Source organism: Pelodiscus sinensis, chromosome 8, assembly GCF_049634645.1.
Source record: "Pelodiscus sinensis isolate JC-2024 chromosome 8, ASM4963464v1, whole genome shotgun sequence".
Lineage (NCBI taxonomy): Eukaryota > Metazoa > Chordata > Testudines > Trionychidae > Pelodiscus > Pelodiscus sinensis.
This window is the reverse complement of record NC_134718.1, coordinates 6,349,989-6,371,405: the sequence shown is the minus strand read 5'-3', so window position 1 is coordinate 6,371,405 and position 21,417 is coordinate 6,349,989. Positions and strand designations below refer to the sequence as shown.

The window sequence follows — 21,417 nt, the reverse complement described above, 5'->3', positions numbered from 1 at the left end:
CCTCGCTATTTCCGACGAGTGTTCTTGGTAAGCCGTGCGCTTTTGCGGCCGCGCAGAGGAGATTCAAATGCTGCCCAGCTGATTAGCCAAACTCCCACAGCTGGCTGGGTGTGTGTGTTTCTATGGATGGTGCACATTCACACATGCCTCAATAGATATAAAATTTATTCCGCACTTGGATGGAAAAGATTTGAGGGAACATCGCCAGCAACCTTATTACATAATCCCATTATTAATATGCTTATCAAACTCCATCTTAATACTAGTTAGGCTATTGGTCTCCTCTCAGAGGCTGTTCCAGAACTTCTGACCTCTGGTGGTTAGAAACTTCTAATTTTCCTGCTTAAATTTATGCACAGACTATTTATATGCAAACAGCCTTCTAGAGTAGCAGCCGCTCTCCATCACTGGCCTATGAGATCCTCCCACAATGCACCTGGTCATTTATGCTGCAGTCTGTAAAGAACCATTGTAGGTGTTGTGTCCTAGAGCATGTGCAGCATGGGAGGGAGGGAAAGGCTGTCTTTTATCTCAGCTCCTATAGCTTCAGATTCTGGGCCCGAGCCGCTGGAGGTGGAAAGTACCCCTAAGTATACCAGATCATAGAAGTAGTGATTCCTTTGTTGAATCTCACTGCGCGATCTGCCCAGTTAACATCCACAGAACAACAGCACAGTGAGAGTGGGGGGGTCCCGGCAGAATGAGTTGGCCGCTCGTTTTATTGTTTGCCCCATCGCCTGCGTCAAAAGCCTCCAGCGCTTGTTTGTAACACACGGGCTAGAAGGAGGACTGCCTTTCATGCACTTGAAATGGCTTGCCTTTGACAGCCCCTCCGTGTTCGTTCTGATGGGAAAGAGAAAGCAATAGCCCATGAATAAGTTTCTGTATGAATCAACCCTCTCATCTAAACTAAACTGCGTCCTTTCATTGACCTCTGTGAAACCAGCCCTCGACTTCGTTTAAAAGAGGAATAGGGAGCACAGGCGAAGGCACTGATGGAGGTGTCACGTTTCAGTCTCTTCTGGCCCTGCCACAGGTTTTGTAGTGCGGTCCTGGGGAAGGCGCTGCTCTGCGCCTCAGTTTCCCCCATCTGAGAGAGAGGAATAATGCCTGGAGGGCAGGGGAATTTCCCAGATGTGTTCCATACATGCAATGCTTTGTTTTTTTCTCCCTGCCCTGAAGGGAGGCTGGTGTGTGGGGAGCCCCACATGTTCGGGACGATTCCGGCACATATGGGTACTTAAAATTTTGGGACACCATCGAAACAGCAGGTAAGAGTGGGTCATGTAGGAGCCGACCTGCTTTTACCTGCTGTCCCAAATTATAGTGATGTGAGCACACGAACGCTGGGGGGGAGGAGTTACCTACTTGGTTACCGCCCATGAGTGGCAGGTGCGGTAGGCAAGGGAAGGCATTGCCCCGCCCACATTCCATCCCCAGAACCCCTGCTGTAGGCCTACTGGAGGAGGCAGAAAGTTGCTCCCCCGAGCACCCGCCCTCCCTGTGCTCTGGGCTGTGGCTGCACCACCCCACTTGCCTGAGGTGCTGGGGGCGGGGCCTGGGCAGAGGGGGAGGTCTTGGGGGCGGAGCCGGGGGTCACCTCCCCAGCCCTACCTTCACCCACCACCCATGTTACTGCCTCCTGTTCTTCCTACTCTTAGGCATCCGGAGCTGGGCTCCTCTCTCCCTCGCTGGAGGGGTTTTAACTCCCAGGCCGCAGCCAGGCATTTAACCTCTTCCCTGCTGGACTGTCCCAGGGGAGGTGCTATGGGGAGGGGGTGTGGAGAACACAGTGCGGGGGCGGGGGGTGCATGGAACAAGTCATGTGGGGTGGGTAGATGGGGGGGATCGCGTAGGGCCCCACAAATTCTACGGGTGACCCAGCCCGTTCTGACTTTGTTTATTTTGATGTCATTGTTTCATTTGTCTCCCATTAGAAAACTCTTTCTGAACTCTTTGGCCTAACCACAGTTCCCCCAGGAGCGAGAGCGTGTGGGCCGGGACGGGGAAAGGAATGCAAGCCGTGGAAATTCCCTTTTTGCAACAGCCCTGCCTGTGACTGGCCGGTGAAGGATCAGTGGCCAACGAGGACATCTGGCAGCCGCTTCAGTTCTATTGGGTCGGACACGTGAGTGCAATGAAGTTTACATATCGCTCCTGAGGGCCAGGCCTGCTCCAGAGTCTGTCCCCTCTCGCCCCAGGAGAGGAGATGCTGGGGAAGCCACAGGGTTGTGCAAAGCCACCTCTTCCTCTCCCTTGCAGCTCTGTCCTGCAAGAGGCTGCTGGCCCTTAAATCCTACTGAAGCCAGGTCAATGCAAAAAAAAAAAAGCCAACGTGATTCTGGGCTGCATGAACAGGAGCGTGGTGAGCAAGACATGAGAAGTCATTCTTCCCCTCTGCTCTGTGTGGATCGGGCCTCAGCTGGAGTGTTGTGTCCAGTTCTGGGCACCACGTTTCAAGAATAAGGTGGAGAAGTTGGAGAAGGTCCAGGGAAAAGCAACAAAAATGATGAAAGGCCTAGAAATCATGAGCTATAAGCGAAGACTGAAAGAAGTAGGTTTGTTTAGTTTAGAAAAGAGAAGACTGAGAAGAGACATAAGAGCTGTTTTCAAGTACCTAAAAGGTTGTTACAAGAAGGAGGGAGAAAAATTGTTCTCCTTGACGTCTGATGGTAGGATAAGATGTGATGGGCTTAAACTGCAGTAAAGGAGGTTTAGGTTGGACGTTAGAAAAAAATCCCTAACTGTCAGGGTGGTTAAACATGGGAATGAATTGCCTAGGGAGGTTGTGGAATCTCCATCCCTGGAGATATTGAAGAGCAGATTGGACAGACATCTGTTAGGGATGAGCTAGATCAGTGTTTATCAATTCTATTTGGCCACAGAACCCTTTTCAGCTTGAAAAAAAAAAAAGACCCGCCATGCAATTTGTCGAGCAAAAAAAGGCTCTGTCTCTTTAAGAGGGGGTTGGGGAGTGCCGAGTTCTCGTGGAACCCTTACTTTCGCTTCGCGGGTTCCAAGGAGCACCAATTAGGAAACACTGATTTAGATGAAACAAAATACAGGACTATGCAGCACTTTAAAGACTAACAAGATGGTTTATTAGGTGACAAGCTTTCGTGGGCCAGACCCACTTCCTCAGATCAAATAGTGGAAGAAAATTGGCACGGCCATATATACCAAAGGGATACAATCGAAAAAAGTGAATCCATATAAAAAGGACAAATCAAATTTCAGAACAGAAGGAGGATGCGGGGGGAGGTAAATGTCTGTGAGCTAATGATATTAGAGGTGATAATTGGGGAAGCTATCTTTGTAATGGGTAAGATAATTAGATTGTTTATTCAGACTCAGGTGTAAAGTGTTGAATTTAAGCATAAATAACAGTTCAGAGGATTCTCTTTCAAGTGCAGTCTTAAAAGGCTTTTGATGATTTAGATGTTCGATGATTTAGATAGTGCTTGGTCCTGCCGTGAGGGCGGGGGACTGGACTTGATGATCTCTCGAGGTCCCTTCCTGTTCTAGTGTGTTATGAGTCCATGATTCTGTACTAGACCCGGAAGATCAGCCTAAGCTAACAACTCCAGTTATTTTAATAATGTAACAGGAGCTGAGGTATCTTAAGCCGAGTTTGGTGCCATCTCCACAGTGGGAGGTTGAAGGGGGAAATGCTTCCTTGGACTTCCCTTATTCCCCATGAATCAAGGAGTACCGGCGCTGACTGGGGGCACATTCGGCATTTGATTTAGAGGGTCCTACCTAGACCTGCTAAATCAAACACCAGAAGATCGCTCTCCAGCATGATAAGTACAGACAGGGCCTGAGTGCTTGGCACCTTGCTAGATAGGGCCTTGCATTGCAAGGAAGGAGCCGTGCTGCAGCTTAACTCCCATGACCTAATTCGCTCCGGTGTCACTCAGACAGGAGAACGTTGAGCTTGTTGCTTTCCCTGCTCGAAGGGGGGTTGGAGCTAGTCCCTAAAAGATGGTAAATTCGGAGTCATGAATTTTGGATTTGGAGCCACGATTGGCCCAAGGCAGGGGAGAGGGTTGGATCAGGCCAGTTTTTCCTAGCTATCTGGAGAAAACATGGAGCCGACGGAAGAAATCCAAAGGTGCTGGGTCCCAACACACACCCAGAGCTTTGTAGTGACTCGGACATCGGCTGGACACCGGACTCTGTCATGGCTGGCTCTTGACACGTTCCTCCAGACGGTTTCGATTCAGTGGGGAGGAGCTAGCCCTGAAAGAGATCCAATTTGGTCCAGCGTACGGGGCAGATGACCTGACTGTGACATGGTGCTGCTAGGCTGCAGAGGGATGGTCGTGGGTGTCGGGACACCAGGGGCTCTAAGCTTGGGGCTGCCAATGACCATGAGCAAAGCACTTTACCTCTATGAGCCTCTGCCCCCCTTGTCCCACTAGGTCTGTTCAGATTGTAAGCTCTTTGGGACAGGGCCTGTCTCCAATGTTCCTTGCAAGCTGAGCTCTTTGGCGGCCACCGAGGAGCGATTTCAGTGCTGCCTATCTGATTCTCAGAGCACCCACAGCTGTCAGCATGTGTTTCTATGGGTGGTGCACATCACACATGCCTCAGTGCATATAATAAAATTTATTCAACACATGGATGGGGGGGGGGGAAGAGGGAACATTGCTCGTCTCTCACTAGGACACATCTCACATGGCAACCGAGACTGGATCCACTAACTTGCAGGGCTCATGTTGCAGGGCTCAAAATTGCAGTGTCGACGGAAGCGCCGGGCTCCAGTTTGAACATCTATGCTGCGGGTATTTTACTGCAGCGTAAACAGATCTCGTGCGTCTGCTCCCTGCCCAGCACAACAGGCCCTGACCTCCGCCCTGAGACAAATAATAATACTAAAACTCAGGAGGGCGGCGGGTCTTGATTTGCAGCCATACAACTTGAATCAAAGAGGTGTGGAGACGCTTGGACTAGCAGGAAACGTTTTATATGCTCCCACGGAGCGTGTTGTTTGAGAGTCCCATAACGCATATATAAGGAGATGCTGATATACTGTCTGTACGTTTCATTAGTCTGTTGATTATGGCGGATGTGTTGACAGTCGTGGGTGACGTATGAGGTGCAAATCAGAGCAGGCAGCATGGAGACATCACGGCTCGCTTGGCCAAAAGAAGCTGCAATGAAGCGCACGAGGCAACTCAGCCAGAATGCTTGTTTCATACATTTTTCTGGGGCGTGCAAAGTTTTTGCCAGACAGCACTCGGGGGCTGGGCTGTGAGACGCTGAACAAGTCCTCGGAGGTGGAACATGTATGTAGCTCCCATTGGATAAGCATCTTTGTTGGGTTTACTTCCAAACAGGCGTCACCGAAAAGTGGTGTTCCCGGGAGATCTCAGAGGCAATGAAATTAGACTTGCCTGGTGTCGCTTTTGAGGCGAGCAAGGCAAATCGTGGATTTTTCAATTCATTGGCAATGTTGAAAAGTTGGGGAAAAACTTGTGTCAGATTTGACCCAAACCAGAAACATTCATAATTGTTGATGACTCTAAAAATAAAAGTAAATCAGTTGGGGGTTGAACCTAATGTGTCCTTTGATCCAAATGAAAATGCTTTGTTTTGACTTCATTTCTTCCTTGAAATGGTTTAGAAATGATTAAAAGAAGACATTTTGAACCATCTGTCGCTTAGAGAAACTAAAATGTTTCATTCTGAAAATGACAAAACATGTTTTGGTTTTTCGGTGGGTGCGGGTTGGGATTCCTGGAGGATTTTGTTAAGCAGTTTGGTGAAAAAGACATGGATTTGCTAAATATGTCGGTACCACCATAGCTGAGAGTTTCACTGAAATTATTTTTTGGTTGAAAAATTTCATCCGCTTCTTCTGAATTGCAGCCAGTGAAATTTTTAGCCTAAACAGGAATCTCAAGCATTTTGCAAGAAAAAATTGACCTGTGTGGCATAGTTTGACTATAGAGCAAGTGGCCATTGTAATGAATTGACCAGTTTGTATGTGAACCACTGCCCTTTAGCGGATGCTATCAGAAGTGCTCAGCTGTGTTTCATAGGCCCTATACTGCTAACTGCTAGTGGGAGTTCTCCGTTTGTTCAGTTGGCAGAGGTCTGCACTTTAGAAGTAGGAGGATCATAGTTCTATTCCTACTGCTGCCCTGAAGATCTTAATAGCCATGGTCTGAAGCAAAGTCACAATCACAAACCCCTTAGATAATGACCGATGGGTTCCAAAATCAACCCGCAACAACATTTTATTTCTCTTCAGCAGTTAGATCTTCAAGCCAGCAGATGTTCTCTTGGCTCTTTGAATGACTCTCAGCTTAATCAACATATAACCCGCTCTTAGTCTTTGTTTGTCTAATGACGAGTCAAAATATGTTTTCAGTTGAATCAAATAAAGTCGTGTTTACACAAGTGTTTTGCAAGGGTGTTTTATGGCTTCTTCTCTCTTTGGCCAGGCTATTAAATTGAAATCCACAGACGTTCATGCCACGAATGGTGTGGCAACTGCCGACGGGCACAACGCACTGTGCACTTGGCATATTGCAATTTCTAGTAATAGTCTTCTCTTTCTTCCTCCGTATTAATGAGGGAAACAATTGGAAAGGAGCCAGGGCACTTCCTTAGGGGGCATTTCCAAAGCAGAGCCTGAGATGCAGCCGTGTGCTTTTATTAACATCGCCGCTAGCCTGTTCCCAGCGTGCTATTTTGAGAACGCACCAAGCAGTGACAGCACACGGACGGACAGACAGCCCGCCTCCCCCAAGGCAGATCAGCAGATGGCAAAGCAATAACGAGAAAACCTGGACGCCTCGAATTCCAGGTTGTCTCGGTATTTGGAGTCTTCCCTCTGGAGAGTTAACCGTGAACGCGCTGGTAAGTCGTTAGCCCATACGTACACGTTAGGCGTCGTATTAATATAAGTGTGGGGAAGCTGTGTGTGTCTCCACACCCTGCCCCCGTCCCAAGTTTCCCCGCAGCCAATGGGAGCTGCAGAGGTGGTGCATGGAGCCCCGCCCCCAACCCCCTGTCCTCTGGTCAGAGGGGGGTGTGGGTCACTGCAGGAGCCGCCCCAGGTAAGCACTACACCCCTCAGCCTCTCCTGCACTCCCACCCCCGGCCCAGACTACCACCTGTACCCCGCAACCAAACTCCTTCCCAGAGTCTGCACCCCAAACACCCTCCTCTACCCCTGTCTCCTGCCCCAGCCCAGAGCCTGTGCCCAGGGCCAGTCCTAACCAATTGGCACCCCTGGGCGACTGCCTGGCTCACCCGTAGGGTTGCCAGATGGTTTAAGAAAAAAATAAGGGACAAGACCATCTCTGTCGATGGCCCCTTGAAAATCGCGGCCCTGGACAACTGCCCAGCTCGCCTGCTCCTAAGACTGGCTCTGCCTGCACCCAACACCCAAACTGTACCCCAAGCCCCCTTCCCAGAGCCCACCTCCCTCACCCACCCAAACTCCCAGAACCTCAGGCTGGTGGGGCGTGGACAGGACTTGGACCCATTCTGGTCACCACCAAAAATTCTGCTGGGCCTAGCAGTCCTCGCCTGTCCCTAAGGAACAGGACAAGACATGTGACTGTCCTACCCTAATACAGACGAGGAGGTTCCTTCATTCTTCCAAACACACATACAAGGGGAACACAATGGCACCCAAAAAACAAGGTAGGCTGCTGATGGGTTCCATCTAATTTCAGGTGATGTGAACAGTACCTTACATTGGTAACCAGGTAGGGCATAAGCTAGGTTGGGGTGTCATTTTGACAGCCCACCTTTTCTGTAAGAGGAACGTAAGAACGCTCCTTGGACACTGGTATCACGGACTTTCCTGTGTGATCCTGTTGTTGGCTGAGCGCCATAAACCTGCCAGAGGTCGGCTGTGTGGTCCCGTGGATCTGTTTCACGGAGAACCAAAGGGTGGTCAAGCAACGGACTACAAAAATGTACCAGCCCCATGCACAGCGAGGACCCTGCACGCTGTGGGGCATGAGCCTAGTTTGAGACGGGCTGGTTGGTTGGGTAACTCTTCTAACCCTTCTGGTTCGTTATTCACATGCAGAGGCACCGGGCTTGGCCCCTCCCCCCGTCTTTTTTGGCCCGCCTAGAATGTCAGACGAAACCCCATCGCTGGTGGCACCGAAACGGGGGTGTCAAAGTGGGAGGAGCTACTGCATGTAGATCAGGGGTGGGCAAGATCCGGCCCACCTTGCTGCACACCCACCCCCAGGCCAATCGAGATCCGGGGGAGGGGACAGAATGAAGTCATTCGCCATTCAAAGCAGCTGGCAGCTCCCTCCCCTTGCCAGGGCGTGTGGCACCTAGAAGGAGCCACCAGCTGTTTTGACCAGCGAATGGCTTCGTGCACTCACCAGGTCGTGATTGGCCTGGGGGTGGGGGGAGTGTGCAAAATCTCCTCCCCCCACCAGAGGCACGTGGCACCTAGAGGGAACAGCCCCTTCCATCGGAGGCTCCACCCCCTCTGCCTGAGGCCCCGCCCTTTCCAGGGAACACGACCCAGCCCGCAACCACTACCACAATTTGTGAGGTGGCCCCCTGGAAAAAATTATGGCCCACCCCCGATGGCAATACCGTGTCATGTGACTGAGTCCTCCGAATTCCGCGAGCTGGATCTGGGTCTAAATAGTTACAAGACCAGATTTCCAAAGACTGTCTCTATGTTGCGTGCCTTCGGCGCTGCATGTGCGACTGGACATGCTTTGGGCCTGCCTTGGCTTCTGAGAACGTCAGAAAATCAGCTGGACTCCTTAAACTAAAACACCCCAGAGCTGGAGTTTTTGAGCTTTAAATGAACCATTTGCAAAAAACCCAGCGTTTGGAATTTGTGTCTTCAAACCATCTGATGAGCACTGGAGAATAGCCAATCTATTTGGAGATTTCAGGCTCCGGTAGAAAACGATGACCAAAAAAAGTGGGCTAGATCCATCAGATCATTAACCCACAGCAAACGATCTGAGTATCTCTTCCAATTGGTCGAACGGTGTCACAAAGCTCTGTCTAGAAAAGTGGTTCCCAAATTTTTCGGCATCACGCCCCCTTTTGATTTTTGAAAAACCCTCCCCTCCCCCCCCAACAGCAAAACTTGTTGGCTACATATACACTGGCATGATTTTCCGAAAATGTTTTCACGGAAAAGTTTTCCGTTAAAAGCATATTTGGAAAAGCACGTTTAGATTGGCAGGATGCTTTTCCATAAAAGCATTTTTTGCGGAAAAGCGTCTGTGGCCAATCGAGACACGGTTTTCCGCAAAAAAAAGCCCCGATCGCCATTTTTGCGATTGGGGCTTTTTTGCGGAAAACAGTACCATGCTGTCTATATTAGCCCTTTTGCGCAAAAGTCTTTCGGAAAAAGACTTTTGCCCGAATGGGAGCAGCATAGTATTTCCGGAAAAGCACTGATGATTTTACAGGAGATCGTCAGTGCTTTTCTGGAAATTCAAGCGGCCAGTGTAGGCAGCTGGCAAGTTTTTCCGCAAAATCACGTGATTTTGCGGAAAAACTTGCCAGTCTAGACACAGCCGTTGAGCAAAAAAAAAAAGGAACTGACCAGCACAGCAAAACTTGATGGCGGGGGGGAGGCTGGGTTGCCTCGCGCCCCCTCCCCCGGGAATTTCTTCATGTCCCCCCAGGGGGGCACGCCCCCCAGTTTGGGAGCCTCTGGTCTAGACCCACAGGGCTAAGCGTGTTTGTTCTGAAATTCATCAGACCCTCCTCTAAAGTGATAATGTCTCTAAATCCTTATAACTGGCCCCTCTTGAATATGTGACTCAGTTCGGGTGATCCATGTTATGGGGATGGAAGAAGAGATATTTTGACCACCGGTAGAATTTCTTTCATTAGTGGCTCCTGGAAGAGCATCATATTTACAAGTTTTTCAAACGATTTTTCTCTCTCCAATGCACAATGCATCACTACTAAACCAGAGCCAAAAATGATACGCGTAAGGACTCACAATTCAAAACCTATTTATGTGTTTAAATAAATAAAGGAGTCGGCGGTTGGATCGCCAAGATGCACCTGTCCGTAAAATATATTGTGCTCTATAAATAACACCCAGCAGAATGTTCAGACTAAAAATTTGAAAACTAAGCAAGAGTCCCTCTCCCTGTCAGCGTCCCACCTAGATTTAGGGTTAAGAATACAACATGTCTCTTAGGAGGGGAAAGTCACAAAACGGTCTGAGCTAATATCAGAGCCAGTGAAAAAAATGCATTGTTGTTTAGTTAACCAGTGTCCCACAATTAGGCAATGCTCAGAAATCAATTAGTCACACGTTATGGCTGAAATGGCATGTTTTTCTAACTGCTCCGTATATATTTTATTGCCACTCCATGCTCATATAGGTGCTATTACAAAAACCCTGGTATTTGCCTTTAAATGATGCAATTAAAAAGGGGGGAGGAGGAAGGCTGGTCAAATCTGGAAATGATAGAGTTCCTAAAACATCCAGAACAGCTTTGGAACAATTACTTGTGCCTGCCCTGTTCTGTTGTAAAAGTTATAGGTCAATTTGCCTTTTTTCTTCTTCTTCTGCTTCTCTCTTTTTTTAATTTAGCGAAGATGCAGCTGTAAAAACTAGATTCTTCTTTTGAACTTCTGTATTTACGTTTGCTTCTGGCAACCCTGAGGAAATGTGATTTTTAAAACAATATATATATATATATATATATATATTTACAGCTAGTAGCAGAGTCTGATGGAGTTTAAGCTGAGAAGTATCTTGTTATGGATTCTGGGGGATTTAGACCACCTCTTGATGTAAAATCTCCGTGCAAATCGGGGGCAGTCATGGTGTGAAAGGGGTGTGAGCGTGCTCCTGGTTTAAACTCCCAGAAAAAGACTAGAAACAAAAGGCTGCAGAGGTCTGGTATGGATTAGAACTTTCCCAGAGCACGGCTCGGCTTGGATCCAGTGTTTTGGTCCAGGTCTGTCTCAAAGAAGGACACATAGAGGATTGGCATAGAGACTAAGCTGTATCAAGACCAGAGCCGGTTTGGCCACCTGTATTTCAGGATGAACCGACCTCCTCGCTTCTCAGCTCGGAGCATTCCACAATGGGAATTTCGACAAGGGTCCGTTGGTTGAAGGGGTTTGGTTTTGTTGTCCGCAGGTGAGCAGGCCTTTTAAGAGGGAGGGCAGGCTTGTGCCAGATGTGGCCATCCTTCCCAGGTGGGGGCAAGTGGCTAGGAGCTTGTTACACCGGTAGAAACAGAGCTGGCAGAATCTTGTTGGGGGGATAAGGCAAGATGCTGCATTTATTGTGAAAGAGAATTCATTTACTACCCCTAGCTACTAAAATTACCCACCACACACACACACACACACACACATTCACACTCCTCATACACATAGTTCACACACACATAGAGTTCTACGGATGGGATATAATCACCAGCCTCAATTGCTCATGCTAGTCCACTGGCCAGACAGCCTACCCGTGAGCAGGGGAGCCGGGCCGTGTGGGTGCACACCGATGCTCCTGGAGGAGGATTATAAAACCGGAAGACCCAATTGTATAGTTTCTCACCCATCTTTTTATATGTTTTATTCCCTAGATCCTGCCCTGTCCCACTGCCCCAGAGCACGGCATGATCACAAGTCATCAGTTAACAGCACACGTGACTTGGATCTTCTTTTCTTGATGGGACTTATGTCTCTCTCTTTTGGTGGGTTCTTTGTCCGGGCTCATTTGCTTTGTTCTTTGGCCGTGGAGGTGGTTCTTGCAGATGGTCATCCAGACAGGCTGGCTTCAGGGACCCCCCCTCCATTCCCACTTTTTCATAGACACAGCCCTGACTTTAAACAGAGTGAAGGCAGTGCAACGTTTGAAATGGGCTTCAGTTACAATCTGGAGTCACTCTCGTTACCCTGTATTGACAGTTTAAAATTCCACTTATGATACATAACAAAAGTTACCCAAAATGGTTACAATGACAGATTCTTCCAAGGCGATTTTTAATGGGTTAGTAATAAACAGATCCAAATTCCATTCATAAAAATCGGCTCCCAGTAGCTAAAGTCATGAGGGTACCTAAGGTCACCCCCTGGTGGATAGAATTCTTCAGAAGGGCGATTTCGTCCTTCGGCCCTACAAGCGGGTGGGTAGCAGGGCAGTGCTGGGAGAGGGCAGGGGGCTGAGAAGGGAGTGTCTGGGGCTGAAACAGGGCTGTCTCAGGGAGAAGAGACACCAGCAAGATGGGCTGCTGCTGCTGGAGAGAGAGACCCAAGCAGAGAGGGGAGCCCAAATAGTCAGTGCTCTTCAGAGAGCCGGGGGCCAGTCGTGAGCTAGGAATACAGGGATGGGCCCTGGGAAAGAGATTTAATTGTTCTTTCCAGGCCCCAGCTCTTCTGGGTTTCCAGGGCTGGGAACTCATAGAAGAAGGGGGCTTCCCTTACGTTGACCTGTTAAGAGGTGGAGGCATCGACCCTGGAATTCAAGAGAGGAAGCCAGGACAGGCCCAGCCTGGGATGAAGAATGATTACGCATCCCACTGCAAGGACTGGACTTTTGGGGCTTTACTGGAGGATCCAGTCACCTCAGCAACCGCAGGACGGGAGAAGTCAGACGCCGTCAATCCCTGACCATGCTGAAGATGGAGTGAAGGCAGTTGCTAGGCGATTCCCAGGGTGGAGGCCAGAAGATAGCAGGGAGCAGCCAGGAAGGAGAGCTGAGAGCGTGGGTATCAGGTGAAGGCGTCAGTGGGAGAGGCAAGTCTAAGCCCCGCCCCTTCTGTCCAAAACCACACCCCTTCCTTTCAGACCCCGCCCCTTCAACAACCTCCTTCCCCAGCTAACCCCTGCCCTCAAGCCCGATTTCCTCTGGCTACCTGGAGGGCTGGGGCTGCCACACCCCGGCCCCAGTTCTCCCTGGATGACGAGCAGTGTAGGCAGTTTTGGGAAGGCAATGAGAGCATTGAACACGGAAGTGGGCTTAGAGGTACAGGCTGGAGATGAATTTAGGCACTCGTCTACCCAATCTCTCCTGACCGCTGCACTGTCCCAAGGTCCCTGATGAGGTGTATTTATGGTGGATGGTCATGCGCCGACATTCAAGGCAAGGGAATATTAGCGGGGTAGTTGGGGCAGTGAGACCGGCTAACATAACTTAGCAGAGCTCCATTTGGAATCAGTAGAGCACTAGGGGCACTGGGATCTCTTGCCATTATAAGCAGCACCAAATAGAGCTGAGGACAGTGATCCTAGGCCCACAGGCCTAGACTCAGACCCATGCTGCATGGAGGAAGCTCAGAATGAATGCTGGGGGGGGGGGGGGGGGGGTCTGTGTCTTTAACCTGTACCTGAGACCCAAAGCCACCTGCAGTCACTCTCCTGTTTACCCCGGGGGTTCAACTCCCAGAGACAACGATCCCCTGGCATTGATGGTCCCAGATCCTCTTCCCCATCCCTCTGCCTCTGCCCCCAGGACGCCTACAGCAGGCGTTCTGGGGGCGGAGTGTGGGCGGGGCCAGGCTGCCCGTTTGGAAAGGCAACGCCTCCCCCTGCCTAGCGTATCGGCCGCCTGTGGAGATCGGGTGGTGGAGCTGAAGAATCAAAGATAAACTGGTTCAGAGCCACTGTCCTCACAGGAGAGGAATCTTGGCGTGGACGGTGGCTTTGAAGAGGTGGTGGCCTTTCCGCTCCGGCTCTGAATAAATACTCGGCCGTCTGGGAGCGGTGCCGGCCGTATGCCGTTTGATCTCTTGTTTGGACAGGCGTCTCACTCATCCCCTTCCAGAGAACGTGCTGCTCCCGGGGGCGTGCTCCCCCGGCACGCTTGTTGTTCCTGGATAACGCGCTCCCCCCGCCACGGCACAGCCTACAGCCCCGGCAGTGGCTCTGCTCTGTCCACAAGCTGCCGCGGTTCAGCCTTGGGAGCCGGGCTGGCCTCTCTCTGCTGCACAACTGGGGTGGTTTTGCTGGGACTTGCGGCAGGGCGGAGTTCTTTCTCCGGATGTGCAGACCGGTCGCTGTCAAGTAGGCCCCAGGCCCGGTTCAGACCCACCGCACCAGGAAGCTCCGGTCCCCACAGGATTCCGACAATCTTTGCAGAGTCTGGTTTCCAAGGCAGAGCCCCCGTCCCGTCACCCGGAGCAACATTCTGCATCCTGAGGTGCGACCTGGCCTCTGGCTGTCCTAACATGCCTGTAGTCAAATGGGCCCCCGGTATCAGTCCAGCTGGCTTTGTAGAACCGCCCTCGGTTACCTCCCTGCCTGTCGTCGTATCATCTCCACAAGCTGCCAGCCACATCTGGGGGTTGTCCAGCTGTGGGCTGGACTGCTGGACTTGCCTCCTCTGTGGCCTATATGCCAGCCACATCATCCGCTTCACGGCCACTCAGTACCAAGTACCTCATGCTGACCACAACCTCCCCTATGCCTCACACCCCTCTCCTGCCGCCAGCAAAAGGCCGAGCAGCCTTGTCTCCAAAGGCCTTGTCTCCAAAGGCTGAGCAGCCTTTTTTAGTGCCCGTTCTCCCAGATCTACCAGCCTCACGACCCACCAGCCCTGCTTTGCTCTGCCAGCCATGCAAACAAGGACCTCATGTGCCTCCCCACATTCTCCTTCCCAAAGCATAAGAACTAGAAATGAATAGTTCTTTTGGCTGCTCCAAAAGCCTGTACCTCTAGCAGGTTTAAAACAAACAAAAGGAAGTTTCTCTTCACACAGAGCACAGGCAACCTGTGGAACTCCTTGCTAGAGGATGTTGTGAAGACCAAGACTTTAACAGGATTTTAAAAAGAGCTAGATAGATTCATGGAGGTTAGGTCCATCAATAGCTATTAGCCAGGATGGGCAGGAATGGTGTCCTAACCTCTGTTTGTCAGAGGCCAGAAATGGATCACAGGAGATGGATTCTCTGTCCTTTCACTCCCTCTGGGACATCTGGCATTGGCTACTGTTGGAAGACAGGACACTGGGCTAGATGGACCTTTGGTCTGACCCAGTCTCGCCTCTATGCCCCACTTTTCCCCACATGGATAGGGAAAATGACTCCCAAAAATCCACAAAGCCACCACCTTCCCATCTCTGAACTCCATTTCATACTGCATCTCTACCTTGTTGCCACTCCTGTCTGGCAGGATGTGCCACAGGACTGGGAGCTCTCTACTGCCATCTGTTGGTGGACGGGGAGAGGATAGCTCCAGAGAGGTCATTTGCATAAATTTCCTACCCAGAATCCCTCAAAGGGGAGTGAGGGAATCGCCAGACCAGAATAAGAACACCAGACTTAGATGGAGTAGCAGGACTGAACAAAGCAGAGAGAGCGGGGAAAGTGTTTTTTACTGGGGACAGCATCTCTGCTCTCAGGCCCTGTTTTCTCCTCGGTCCCCCTCCTCTGAAGAGAGGGCACAGGGATGGTTGTGGGAGAAGGGGTGGCTGTTTGTAGGGAGGGCAGCCGCAGAGCTGAGTGAAATCTGCAGAGAGCCCCTGCATCCAGTTCTGATAAAGCTGAAATTAGAGTCACTGGATTAGGTGGCAGAGCAGGGACAGGACCAAGCAGCACTGCCCCTTCGGCTGCAGACAGGCCTGGCCAAGTGCATTGTGGGATGGTGCTCCCCGCTGACCCCTACTGTGAGTGGGGCACAGCATACGAGGACAGGGAATATAAAGGAATACTTGCTTGTCCCATGTTCAGAGTGGTGGCTGGGGAATTGAGTTGAAAGGCCCTGCCAAAGTTATTTTGGGGGGAGGTCGGGTGACTGACATACTGTTCACATAAATACACCGTTGCTGGGTTTTCTCAAGTCGATGCTGTGTTTTTCCCCCTCCCCCCGTCCCTCCAGCACAGTATCCCTTGTTTCGTATAGACTCAGTGCTTGGGAATAGGGAATGTTGCCCGTTAAGCTCTCCATACAGGGTGGTTTGCTTTCCCCTGCAGGTTATACTGTGTGGGCTGAAGCCAGCAGTGTGTGTTGGTGGTAAGAGAACCCCTAGATCTTGATCCCAGTCCTAGGTGATTCTTGCGCCTGGCCGAAGGGTTACACTGCGAAACCCTTGGTTTTATTTCAGCCTTAGCCACAACCCATCCTGCTTGCCTGCTCAGACACCTAGGCTACATCTACATTGGCATGATTTTGCGCAAAAACATGCTACCTGTCTACACTGGTGGGGAGTTCTTGCACAAGAACACTGACGTTCTAATGTGTGAAATCAGGGCTTCTTGTGCAAGAACTATGATGCTCCTGCTCAGGAATAAGCCCTCTTGTGCAACTGTTCTTATCATAGAATCATAGAATAATAGGACTGGAAGGGACCTCGAGAGGTCATCGAGTCCAGCCCCCCGCCCTCAAGGCAGGACCAAGCTCCGTCTACACCATCCCTGACAGATGTCTATCTAACCTGTTCTTAAATATCTCCAGAGAGGGAGATTCCACCACCTTATGCAAGAGACCAGCTTAGACAGGCAACATGAATGTCTTGCGCAAGAAATCCTGATGGTTAAAATGGAGCTTTCTTGCGCAAGAGAGCGTCTACACTGGCACGGATACTCTCGCGCAAAAGCACATGCCAGTGTAGACGCTCTCTTGCGCAAATACTTTAACGCAAAAACTCTTGCGTTAAAGTGCATTTGTGCAAGATCATGCCAATGTAGACGTAGCGTAAGACTATTGCAATCTCTGGGTTCTTCCTGGTTGCGGTTGCACACGGCGCATTGCAGAAGGGGGTCCCCCTGTGGGATCCCGGGGTGCTACCACTACACGTGCTGGTCTTGCCTGGGACATGGCCTCAGTACTTCACAGAAGTTCACAGCGACCCGACTGCGTCACCCGCGGTAGCTGGTGTGGGGACGCTGCCCTGGGATTAGCATGGGGCTCTCTCCAGCTCCACGGGAAGGTCATGGCCTCTCCTCTGGCCTCCCAACTCCAGGCTCCTCCCAGGGAACAGGGAGGTCAGAGGGTCCTGTTTGGGCAGCACTCCCAGTCCAGTGAGCATCCCCAGCATCCGGGCTCCACTGGGCTCTCCCTGGGAGACCAAGACGCAGCCAGGGAAGTGCTGAGGGAACTTGTGGGCCAAGAATCGTTGCCTTTTGGTGGGGTGGTTTCCATGGGTGGTTGGTCATGTAGGCAAGGGAAGGCAGAGCCTTCCTAAAGGCCAGCAGAGAAGGCAGCGCAGCTCTGCAGACTGGCCTTCTGGGAGCAATGAGATGCAGCACGGCAACCCGCTTCCCCCACGGCTAAAGAGAGCCCGGCTGGCCAGCACAGCAGCCATGGCTCTCCACATGGCCCAGAAGGATTGGGCTGGGGTGGGCATGGTCTCGGGGAAGGGGCGTGGCCTCGGGGAAGGGGCGGGGCCTTGGGCGGAAGGGGCAGGACTGGAGCTTGCCTTCCCCAGCTGGCCTTTCACTTGATGCCCATGGTGGTTCCACCCATCTCTGGTTTAGGCAACCCATTACCCAGGATCGCCATGGCCTCCTTGCGCTCACACGCCTCACAACTGGCTTGTGCCAGAATCATAGAAATGGAGGCTGGAGATGGCCTTGTAGGTCTAACTCACTGCGTCTCCCTCCATTGACCAGCACTCCACTGTCCCCTCCAACACAGTCCCTGGGCTTTGCCTTTGGTGTGTGATTAAATTACTCATGATCTGCAGCTTTCACGGATTCCCGTGGGAGATTGCTACCCGGTCCCATAGCTCTCAGTGTTCAGATCTTCTTGAGAACTATCCTCGTCTCAGTTAATTACTCTTATTTAGCCTTCCATTGACAGCACCAACTCGTTCCTTTCCCGCCATAGGGTGAGCCCAGAGACTGGTGACCGTCTCTCTTACAGTCCCCCACGCCACCGGCCCCTTGGAAACTGTGCTTTGGCCAAGCAATACATATTTCGCTCCCTTAATAGTCCCTCTATAAATCAGCCCTTCTGGCCACTCAATCATGTTTACTGCGCTTCTCTGAATTCCTTCCAACTTCTTGTCGACTTTCTTTTTTTGTCCTGTGTGGCTGAGGACTGAATGGAATATTAATAATAATCTGCATATAAAGAGAGTGACTGTCACACAAAGATATGAGAGCACTTTACGAAGATTAATTATACATGATCCCAAAGCCCCCACTCTGCAAAGTCAGGGACTATTATTATCCAAGCTTGGAAAATTCCACTCGTCCAGGTCAAAACATAGTTTTGATGGTAGACTGAAGTCGCTTTTTTTTTTGGTCTTTAATTTTAGTCATCAGAGAAAAGGACAAGTGAGTAGCTTGTGTCTGGGCTGATGCATTCCCATGACATCTTTCCGTCTTTTCTACAGTACGTTACAGTCAGGGCAAGACTGCCTTCCAGGGACAGGTGGATCTAAGATATACAATTTGAGTTATGTTAGTCATTCAAATGGAATGGACGTAGCTCAGATCTGCTTGTCCACGGAGTCCACACCTCGCTGGGTCTCCCATCGACTCCCCTTACTCTGCTCAGCAATCGAGTTGTTGTGTCTATACGAGACGCGATACATCAACCGCTGCTGGATCCGCCACTGTCCCATCGATCCAGCCGGTCGTGAAAACGTGCCCTCAGCTTGCAAACTCACTAGCCTTGTGCCTGGTGCTTTGCTTCACCACTACTGACCATGTTCTGACACTTGAGGTAGACACTGTAACATATTTTATGTCACTACAAACCAAGGCCAGACTCGTCCATAGGAACTGCACCTCTTCAGTCATGGTGTAATGTTACTGTTACTTTGGATGCTAAGAGGATCCAAACTTGAGCTCTCTCCTACCTGTGATCCCAGGCCAACCCTCTCCCCCACCCTCCAAGTTTCCATGTTAGCTTTTCCCTTGATAAAGCAGATAACCTATTTCCAATAAGAACCATTAAGAGCAGATATCTTTTCAGACTCTACATCCCGCCTGGTGCTGCTGACCTGAACACTCTCATTAACAAAAATGAGGTGTGGGCAGGAGCACATGACTTATGAGGAGAGGCTGAGGGATTTCCCCGAGCTGCTGGAAGTTGTCACATGTACCTGCTACTTACGATTAGGCATCACCCACCGTTTCCATTCGAGATCGGTTTCCGGTCTGCGCATTGGGGAGCGGAGATCACAACTTGTGCAGATTATTTAGCTAAGCCCCAGAACAGATAAAAAATATGGATCAGTTTGTAATTAGAAAAAGAACTGTGGAAACACAACCATTAAGTCCCACAACATCTGCAGCGGGAAATGTAAGAATGCCAAACTCAACAGACAATTCCAGCATTAAAAACAAGCAGGCCCCTTCCATCTTTTCTGAACAGCCTGTTAAAAATTAAAAATCATAGTCGAGGCAATACAGTGTTGATGTCTTGACGTATGGGTTTACTAATTGGGCTAAACCAAACCAATTACCAAGGCCCCAATGTATTCTTTGTAGCAAAGTGCTTGCAAATGAGAGTTTAAAGCCGTCCAAATTAAGGAGACATTTGGAACCGAGGCATGCAGAACCCGCGGATACACCAATGGACTGTTTCCAAAAGAAGCGGCGGGAACTTAATTTATCATGATGTTGCGCAAAAAGGGTTTTTTGTGCGAAACGGAAAAGTCTACACCGCATGTTTTTGCACAAAAACTTCTTGCACAAAAACAGATCGCAAGAGACTATGCAAATGAAGCGTCTGAAAATGATAATCAGCACTTCATTTGCATTGCCTTTCCGCAAAAAAAACCCCCATAGTATAGACATATGATGGACCAGATTTCTGAGTCCTCATTTTCCCAAAGAATATAACTTAACATTAAAAATAGAACTGGTTGGGAAAGTGTGTGTGTGTGTTTTTCTCCTGCTGAAATTTTTCACCAAATGATTTTGTTTCTTCTTTTCTTTGAAAATTATCATTGGGAAATTTCAACTTTGCACTGAAAAAATAACAACAGAAGAAAGCACCATTGTTTTCAACCAAAGACGGAAAAATGTGTGTGGAGGCTGGGTGAAAATGATGAGGGTTTATTCAATTTTCTGAAGAAAAATTAAAAACGTTCAAGGACAACAGACATGTCTCTTGGAAATGTTCCTGAGTCAAAAACTCAGTTTCTTGCAGGGAAAAAAGTTTGGGGACAATTTGCAGTCTATACGGCTGATTTGGGACATCACATGCCTTTGGAAGTGTGATCTTTTCTCCTTGCAATTTCCCATAAGAGGCTGTAAGCAGAGGAGATTTTTTTTCCCCTACAGAAGACAGGAATGGGAGAAGGGAAGGAGAAAAGTAGAGGTGATAAGTAGGCATGGCATTTTGAAGATATGGATCTGTTTGTAAAGCGTTCTAATTCTCGGTGGTAAAAAAATATATCAAAACCTTAATCCACCCATGTCACCTTTAATGTGCAGCCAGTGCGCTTGCTGTGCTTATATTGTGAAGACCAGGAATTTAGCAGCATTCAAGAAAGAACTAGACAAATTCATGGAGGTTAAGTCCATCAATGGCTATTAGCCAGGGTGGGTAGGGGTGGTGTCCCTGGCCTCTGTTTGTCACAAGCTGGGAATGGGCGACACGGGAGAGATCGTTTGATGGTTCCCTGTTCCCTTCACTCCCTCTGGAATTGGCTACTGTCAGAACACAGGACACTAGATGGACCTTTGGTCTGACCCGTATGGTCATTCTTATGTTCTTATTTGTCACAATCTGTTGTGGAGCAGGGAGCAACAGAGCAGTTATAAAAGAACATAAGAACGGCCGTACTGGGTCAGACCAAAGGTCCATCTAGCCCAGTAGCTTGTCTGCCGACAGTGGCCAGCACCAGGGAAAGAAGCAACTTACTTCCCATAACCCAGAAGTGACACATCTAGACGTGCCATGGTCTAGCGCCTGATGCTGGTGAGTGAAAGTCAGGACCTGGAGAGCTGTCACCCCTGTCAGGCTGGAAAAAATAGTGTTGGAAATTCTGTTATTTCAACATTTATTTTCAACTTTTGTTTCAGCCTGAACTGGGACAAAAAGTCAAACCAGTTTTGAAGCAGCCCCATTTCCTGCTGCACAAATGGTTTGTTAAAAGCTTTTCTACCCAGCCCGAATCAGGGCAAATTGTGCGTGTCATTCGTGGGATTTAGAGTCAAAACGTATGTCCCGTTTTCAGTCCTGACTGCGGCACTTCCGAGGCAAAATCTCCCTGAAAGTCAGTCACATTTGGAAACAGGAGACATGTTCCTAAGTCACTTGGGTACGCTGCAACATTTTACCCTCCATTCAATTTGTCCTGGAGGACAAACTGGAATAGACGGAGGCCTGCCTATAAATGGTGAACCAGCCTATCACTCATGCGGCTCTGCCCAATCAGAGAAACTTCCCTCAGAGGAATAAAATAATAGACCTGCTATTTTCTGAGCATGTCAGTACACAACCCAAGGTTCATTTATCCTTGCCTGGTGACTGATGCAAAAAGCTCCAACCACGCACGATTATGGGGCCCGAAAGGAGATGCAGTTCACGGAA

At 49.8% G+C, this 21,417-nt stretch overlaps 1 long non-coding RNA gene across 1 annotated transcript in view; it reads left to right on the top strand.

Moving 5' to 3' along the window:
- Positions 1 to 6,686, top strand: part of LOC112544969 (uncharacterized) — a 54,079-nt gene extending 47,393 nt beyond the window's left edge. Inside the window, exons 2-3 of the long non-coding RNA XR_012905531.1 lie at positions 1,938 to 2,128; positions 4,728 to 6,686. This is a non-coding gene — a long non-coding RNA (uncharacterized LOC112544969). The remainder of the gene's footprint in view (positions 1 to 1,937; positions 2,129 to 4,727) is intronic.
- Positions 6,687 to 21,417: the final 14,731 nt, after the last annotated feature.